Genomic DNA, 8,392 nt, shown 5'->3' with positions numbered 1-8,392 from the left:
CGTCTTCACATGGCCAGAGCAGGAGGAAGAGAGAGAGAAGCTGCTACATACTTTGAAACAACCGAATCTCGCGATAACTCACCACTATCAGGAAAATGGCACCAAAGGGGAAATCCGGCCCCATGATCCAATGACTTTCCCCCAGGTCCCACCTCCAGTGTTGGGGATTACAGTTGGACATGAGATTTGGACAAGAACACAGACCCAAACTGTATCACTGCAAGAGTTTTTGTTTGAATTCGGTGACTTTAGGGAGGTTTTGAAGAAGTGAGGTCTGCCCTGGATTCAATAATGCCAATAAAGCAGGTAATTTACTGATTTGATACCTTAATCATTCTTAACTTACAAGGTGAAGTGAGCAAATAGAGGCTAAGAGCAGCAATTACACACGTTAGCCAGAATAGAGGGTGCATTTGGTCACTTTTTTAGTTTTGGACATTGTTCTTGGCTTATTCTGTGCTCATGTGTAATTATGGGGGGTGCCTTGTTTTTGTCTTATTCCTTCATAATCACAGTACCCTTTTCTGATGTGAATGTACTTTGAAGTTGTTTTTGTCAAGCAATAGAATAGAACACCACAGCCTGGCTGTGAGTGCTGAGCCAGCTCCTAGCAACACCAAGGCATAAATGATAGTGTCAGAGCATCTTCCAGCTGTCGGTGTCTACTTTTCTCTTTGTCAGAGGTAATTGCCTGAGGAAACTAAGGCAGGTTATAAAGGACATTTTCAAATGCTTAGATAACAACAAAACAAGGACCCTAGTCGGTTGTTTTTTGAATAGCCCCACAGCATCATTTTTTTTAGCCAGAGCCCTTTTCCTACTTCTACCCCACACAACTCAGCCACATCCCCATAGTGTAATTACAATGTGATACATGGCAATATTTTATGTAGCTAAATAAAATGATAAATTTCTGCATGTAACATGTAGTTTAAAATGAATAGAGTTAACTATAGTTCACACATATATAACCAATAAACATCATATTCCATAAATTCATGTATAAGAAATTTATTGTCATCCTTCAATAATGTGAATTGCTTTGTCTTATCTGCACAGTAGATGTTTTTTGTCAGTCAGTTCAACTTTTTTCCATCTCTCCTTTTTCCTCCTTGCTTCAGTTTTCTAAAGTTAGGTAAAAGTTGTAAGGACCTGAGGCATTAAAAGACTATCATATTTTTGGTCGAATCTCTAATCATCTAGTCTTACTGATTCACTTACTGAAATCTATTTTTGCAACTGGTCTCTAAATCTTCACAGATTTCATGGCTATTTTCTCCTCCTCCAGACAGCAACACATGTCGAGTTCAGTGGCTCCTGGCACCCAGTTACTGTTACTCCTAGGTAATGGAAAGCACACTAAAGCCAGAGGATACTCTATAGGCTGCCTCAGACCCACCTATGCAGACACTTCACAAAGACATTTCTGCTCACTTCCTGCCACACTGGTGCAGGAACACTTGATCACTTGGGGGACAAAGGGCTGAAGCAGAGGATTCTTCACTCGACTGGCCATGCTATTTGGGTATTCTAATGCCAATATTCCTTGGAGTTGAGTTGGAAAAAAATCCTTCTCAGCTTCTGATTCAATTATTTTCTCAATTCAGAGTATCTGTAGTTCAGTTTAAGCTTTTAATCTATTCATATAAATCTATTCTTCATAAAAGCAATGATACTTTTAAAATCCAATATTTTGCCTTGGGTTTTCAAATGGAGTATTTTGGAAAAGGTCATGGGGTACCTGGAAATATGGAAAACAAACTAGTGTAATATCCAAAAATATTACTCTGCCAGATATATTTTTAATGTGTGAAAATTATTGGTCATTCAACTTCATAACTTTGCCTTTAGTTATTCTAATACAAATATGTATCGCTTAGTAAGAAATAAATCATGAAATTATGTATGGGTTTTAAACTATAAATTGCTCTTCAATTTAATAAAATATTATTATATTTTGATGTATATTTTTAACCTTGAAGTGTCCAATGGTTGAAATCCTCATCAGTTTATTTTTATTTCCTGTTGAATATATGTAATTTAAACAATAAAACATTTACTAGGTAATATTTTTCAAGAAACAAATTATTCTACATATTAGCAACATTTTCCACATATTGGAAAAAACAAAGAACATATGAGATATTATTTTCTTTTACTTTCTATAAGATATGAATAACCTAACATTGTGCACAGAGCTGCATGGAGAACGGTTTAAATTAAATTTTCCTCAGGTTGTTGTCCTGTGTGCAAAATCATGGGGTGATTTTTTATTTTTTCCAGAATTGAAAATCCTCAGGGGGAAAAAGAACTTTTAATGGGATCACTGCTGGAACCTAAACTTCTTAGAGTTCAGCAGATGATGACAATTTAAGACACCCACATAAACGTACTGCCGTTGTAGACTACTAAATGCATTATCCCAGAGAGGAAATGTTATCCAGATCTCTATCAGGAGTTCAAAAATGTGATGCAGCTCTAAGGAAGTCTTGTGATTCTTCAAAATTAAGTTCTTTATTTTGTATCAATGGGATATTATGAAAGAGCTACCCTTCCGGGTGATGATTTGTATGATAAAGTGATATGAGTGATGTGAATAATTGCGCTTCACTGAGGGCCCAGAATGATCTCCTCTTCAAAACGGAAAATTTGAAGTTTCAGTTGGTTTTAAATCTTTGGGGAGTTTTGTTTAATGAAAATATATTGGTAATATGATGCATCTACAAATTTCTATTTAGGAAATTAATCGAATTTAAATAGGGCTAGACATTTTCCAAAGAAACAACTCTTAAACATGTACCTTAAACACAGCAAAAGAAGTGTTAAGATCTAAGAAACCCAACTTTAGAAGGTTATTCTTAGCGATTCAGAAAAGTAACATTTAAACTGGCTTTTACTAACTTCAAATTTAAAAGATGAAACTGTGAGAGGTTTTTGTTGCTGTTGTTGTTGCCATTGTTGCTCCATTACTTTGTAGGTAATATAAGGACTGTTTCAATGTAATTTATTCCAAGTATAATAAAATTTGTCCAACTGGATGTAGAGTTTAGCTTCCTTTGGCAGCACATCAACTAGAATTGAAAGAATTAGCACGGTAAAAAGGTCAGTGCAAGTCTCTTTGCATGGGTGAAAGTCATACTTGCCAAATATTTACTTGATAAACAGAGGCTGACTTTGTGGTCCAACTTTTGTTTGAAAGTATTTTATTAATGTCTAAGGAATGTGAACCAAGGAGTGTTGTGGGAAGTCAGGGACTCTGAATGGAGGGACTGGCTGAAGCCATGGCAGAAGAACATAAATTGAGAAGATTTCATGAACACTTATCACTTCCCCAATCAATGCTCTTGTGATTTCCTATGCCTGTCTTTACTTTAATCTCTTAATCCTATCATCTTCGTAAACTGAGGATGAATGTCACCTCATGACCCTGTGATGATTGCGTTAACTGCACAAATTGTTTGTAGAGCATTTGTATTTGAACAATATGAAATCTGGGCACCTTAAGAACAGGATAACAGTGATTTTCAGGGAACAAGGGAGATAACCTTAAAGTCTGGCTGCCTGTGGGCGGGGCAGGACAGATCTGTATTTCTCTTATTACCGAAAATGGGTAAGAGAAGTATTGCTAAATTCTTTCCTCAGTAAGGAATATTAAAAATTAACAGCCTTGGGAAAAGAATGCATTCCCAGAGGAGGCCTCTGAAATGGCCGCTCTAGGGGTGTCTGCCTTAGGCAGATGTAGATAGGGATGAAACATGCCCTAGTCTCCTGCAGCACCCCCAGGCTTGCTAAGATTAGGAAATTCCAGCCTGGCAAATTCTAATCAGACCGGTTCTCTGCTCTTGAACCTTGTTTATCAATAACAATGTGTGCACAGCAGGACATGGAAGTTCATTAGTGATTCTAGTTTCACCCTGACCTTGTGAACTCACCCTGACCTCCTGCCTTCTGATCTTTTGTCACCCTTGAAGCATGTGATCTCTGTGACCCACACCCTATTCATACACTCCCTCCCTTTTGAAAATTGCTAATAAAAACTTGCTGGGTTTATGGCTCAAGGGGCATCACAGAACCTGCCAACATGTGATGTCTCCCCCAGACACCCAGCTTTAAAATTTATCTCGTTTGTATTATTTCCCTTTATTTCTCAGACTAGCTGACCCTCAGGGAAAATAAAAAAGAACCTAAGTGAAATATCGGGGACTGGTTTCCCCCCACAAAGGAGGCCAAGGTTTTATTTGTTAAACATAAATATCAAAAAGTATTATTCTGATTTTGATTTATTTCAAATAAAACTACAAATTTTAAAACCTACTGAGTCCTATGAAACCTATTAAGTCCTACTAAGACTATTTTGCCACATCCATGTAATTCAATTTAACAGGTATTTATTAATTGCAACTAACTCCCTCAGGGCATATAATTTAAAAGATGACTAAATGGTATGCCCATCCTAAAACAGCTTAGAGTAAAGAAAGACAAGGACAAATTCAGAGTTTTATGTTTTTACTAGTAAATGCTGATGCATTACAAACATTCACATCACAAGTTACAAGAGGCTCTTCACCTGGATCTTTACGTAGACACTGACACCACTTTTAAGATAGAGCACGTGATAAGTTATTATGAAAAGTCACTGCATCTTCTGTGAGGCTAAAAATTGTTTCTGCATGTGGTAAAGAAACCTCAAGATAAACACTACCATTTCTGTCATGAACTGAATGCTTGTGTCTCTCCCAAAATTTATATCTTGAGATCCTCACCCACCAAAGGATTGATACTGGAGGATGGGGCCCTTGCGAGGTAATTAGGTCATGATAGAGGAGCCCTCACGAAACAGATTATTGCCCTTATAAAAGACACCTCAGAGAGGTCTCTTGCTGTTTTTCTGCCATGTGAGGAATAAGAATTCAGCAGTTTGCAACCTGGAAGAGTTCCCTCATCAGAACCAGAGCTTGCTGGCACCCTGACCTCAGACTTCCAGCCTTCAGAACTATGAGAAATAAATTTCTGTTATTTATAAGCCATCCAGTCTATGCTATTCTGTTATAGCAGTCCAGACTGACTAAAACAATTGTCAATATTCTCTCTTGAGTACCTAAAAGAAAAAAGATATAAGAAAATAATACATTTCATAGAAAAAATATTTTTTCACTCTCTAAATGATGATAATGCTACAATATAAAAATTATAAAATTATTGTGAAAGTAATCAAGCTTAGAAAAGCCAAGAAACTGAGTTGATGAATTTAGACTGATAAAGGTAGTGAATTATAATTTATTCCCAAAGTACAAAAAATATTCCCACAGATCACTTATCTATACTTTTTGTCAAGGACCTGAAGCAATTACCAAAAAATAAAAAAAGAATTTCCTTCAATTAAATGTTCCCTTCCTCTGATGTTACTATTATTATTGTTCCTTCTAACGCAGTTTTAGTACTGAAAGCTTGCTCTACTGCAAGTTTTCCACTCTTATCATCTTGTCTCAAATTAGAGCTTTATAATCTCCTACTGCTATTTACCCAATCTTTGCTATATGCTAGCTCACCCATCATCCAAACAAAGGGAAAAAGCAGTGATAATAATGTTGATATCTACTCCTAAAACAACCAGTACTTTGTACATATGTTATCTCGTCTGATGCTCTTGGAAGTCCTGGAGGAAGGTAAGTCAGCATTCTTGTTTTCACTAATTTCAATGTTAGTGAATTACTTGGTAACAATTTGTGAATTGCCAGTCCCAAACTTGTTTCCAGCTTTTCTGGCTTATCCAGTCATACTAAATGAAATACACGGAGAATCCTTTTCTACAAATGTAGAAAGCCCAGATCTTCCCTGCCAACCAGTTTCTGAGTTGATTGCCATTCATTGACAATTCTTAACCTCCATTTCAAAACAAATATGGTAGAACTTTGCTTTGCTTTTTTTCTAATAAGGTTTCTATGCCAGCTTATTCTATCATCCATCTCCTGTTTTTAGATAACTGACACTCGGATTTGATTGCAGCAGTGGTCTGTCTACAGCAGCCACTGTGAAGATGCTGGCTGCAGCAGGAAGATGTGTGACTGCAGTTATGCGCTCTGAGGGGCGGTGGGAGCTGAGAACAGGTGGGAGCCCCGCCCCTTACTGAGTTGGCAAGGTGAGAGCCCCGTACTCCCAGGCACAGCTGCAGCTTCCCAGCCACAGCTTTGGACCTGGCATCCCTGCACTCTTGGAGGCCTGGGAAACCCCTGCTCCTACAGGCTCAGAAGTGCCTGTTTCCACTGTCTGGCCTCTCCTGGCTCCTGGCACTTGCTTCGCTGCAAAGCAAAGTTGTGGCCTAGCCCGGGTGCTGTTGTGATCCAGCCAGTTGTTCGTGCACTTGTGGCGTCACTGACACACCAGTCCCCCTGCCTCCTCGACCCCCTCTGAACTTTGGGCACCCGTGATCATGGAAGGGAGACAGGGGTTGGGGGCTGAATGCAGCTTGGTGTTGGCCTGCAGGCACCCCTTGGCACTAACAGCATGGGCACCATGGACAGCATGTTGATGGCAGGAGGCAGACAGGTTTTTTGTCAGAAAGAGACAGGTTCCTGGTGAAATGCCACCTTCAACCCAGGAAGGTGACTGCCTAAAGCCTGGGGGCAGGGTTGACAGTTCTGGGTGGGGGAGTTGAAGTCTGGAGTGAAACCTTAGGGTGCTTTTTCCAGGCCTGCCCATGGCCACGCATGGACCAATCAGCACACACTTCTTCCTTCCTGGGCTTCTAAAGACCCCAGACTCATCTAGATTCACACAGACACTGGGATAACCTGCCTGTGGAAAGGAGATACCCACTGTAGGTCTCCTCTCTACTGAGAGCTAGACTCTCACCAGGACGACCTGCCTGTGGAAAGGAACTACCCCCTGCAGGTATCCTGAGAACTGTTCTGTTGCTCAAGGAAGGTACTCTCTGCCATGCTCAACCTCCAGTTGTGCACAAACCTCATTCTTTCTGGATGCAGCACAAGAACTTGGAACCCACTGAATGATGGAACTGAAAGAGTTGTAGCACAAACAGGGCTGAAACATGCTCCCCCACTTGCCATGTTGTGGGTGACAAGAAGGAGAGAAGAGCTGGGGACCTTTGGGGAGCCCAGACCTAGAGGCTCCTTGAGCCAAAGCTGTGACACCCTCTTTGGGACTCTGTGGTTCCTGGCATCTCCAAGCTTCAAGGTACCACCGCGGTCCTCTCGTAGAGATGTGGGTGCCTACAGTAGAAGCTGTGTACAGCTGGTCCAGCTGCAGCCTCGCACAGTGCTGGCACATGTGTCCGTGCCTGGAGCTGTCTGCCCTGCCACAGCCGGCATATCTGGCTGTGCACAGTGGCCAGATCCTGCGCTCACTTGCTCACACATATCTTGCCCCTCTGCACCTGGCTTGCCCTCGGCAGGCATGGGATACAGGCTGGTAGCATGAGCCGAGTGCAGCGTGCCAGTCCAGGTAGTCAGAACAAGCCCAATAGGTGCAAGCAAAACCCAAGCAGAGCCACCGGTGGCCACAGAAGTTTCTAGCTGGTGAAGCAACACCCTAAGGATCCCATGACAGATTCACCTTGTCTAGAACAAGGCCTGAATATCCTCATAGACCCTGCCTTATACAAATAATTACCCATCCTTTATTACTCCTTTGTAAACAAGCTACTCTGGAGATGGACATGTTTCCCCACACCTCAATCTATCACCTTGATTGTACACTTGCCCACAAACGCAGAATACATTTAGGTATCATCTTGCTTCCCCCACTCATAGGACTAGCTGCCTTTTCATCATCTCTGCCTCACTTCCTTGCATTTAGATTTTGTGTGTGATTGGTGGATGAGAGACTTACTCAAGCCAGAGCCACCCCAAAGTTCAGCAATCCCTCCCTGTGCCCTACTGGCTTCCCTCCACGTTCTTTATCCTACAGTCTGGACTCTGTTTTTGTTTCTTTAGCACCTAATAACTTTCAAAGTATTTTGTTACCATCTTCAGCCTACAATAAATATAATTTATACCCTAATAAGCCAGGGTAAAAACACACATAAACATACATTTAATACAGGATTAATAAAACAATACTAACTCTTGTCAAGTGAATTTGTCAAGTGAATTGGCAAGTGTGAGCACTCTTAAGTTTTCTATTCTGTTCTGTTTTATTCTAGTATTTTCTATTATTTCACCTAAAAGGGCTGATCAAAATAAAATAAAATGGATTTACGACTTACTAAAGGGATCATGATCCACAATCTGAGAAACAACGCTCTAACTGGCTAGTAATGTTTCACTTAGGAAAACATTTACCCAAAAGATAATAGCTGCTCACCAGGCTGCCAAAGTCTTTGGCCTCAAGATTTGAGACCTCTGACCATGGTTTAAATACATTCTCATACCTC

The sequence above is a fragment of the Macaca nemestrina genome, chromosome 16 (genome assembly GCF_043159975.1).
Source record: "Macaca nemestrina isolate mMacNem1 chromosome 16, mMacNem.hap1, whole genome shotgun sequence".
In the NCBI taxonomy this organism is placed as follows: domain Eukaryota; kingdom Metazoa; phylum Chordata; class Mammalia; order Primates; family Cercopithecidae; genus Macaca; species Macaca nemestrina.
This window is presented reverse-complemented; position numbering follows the sequence as displayed.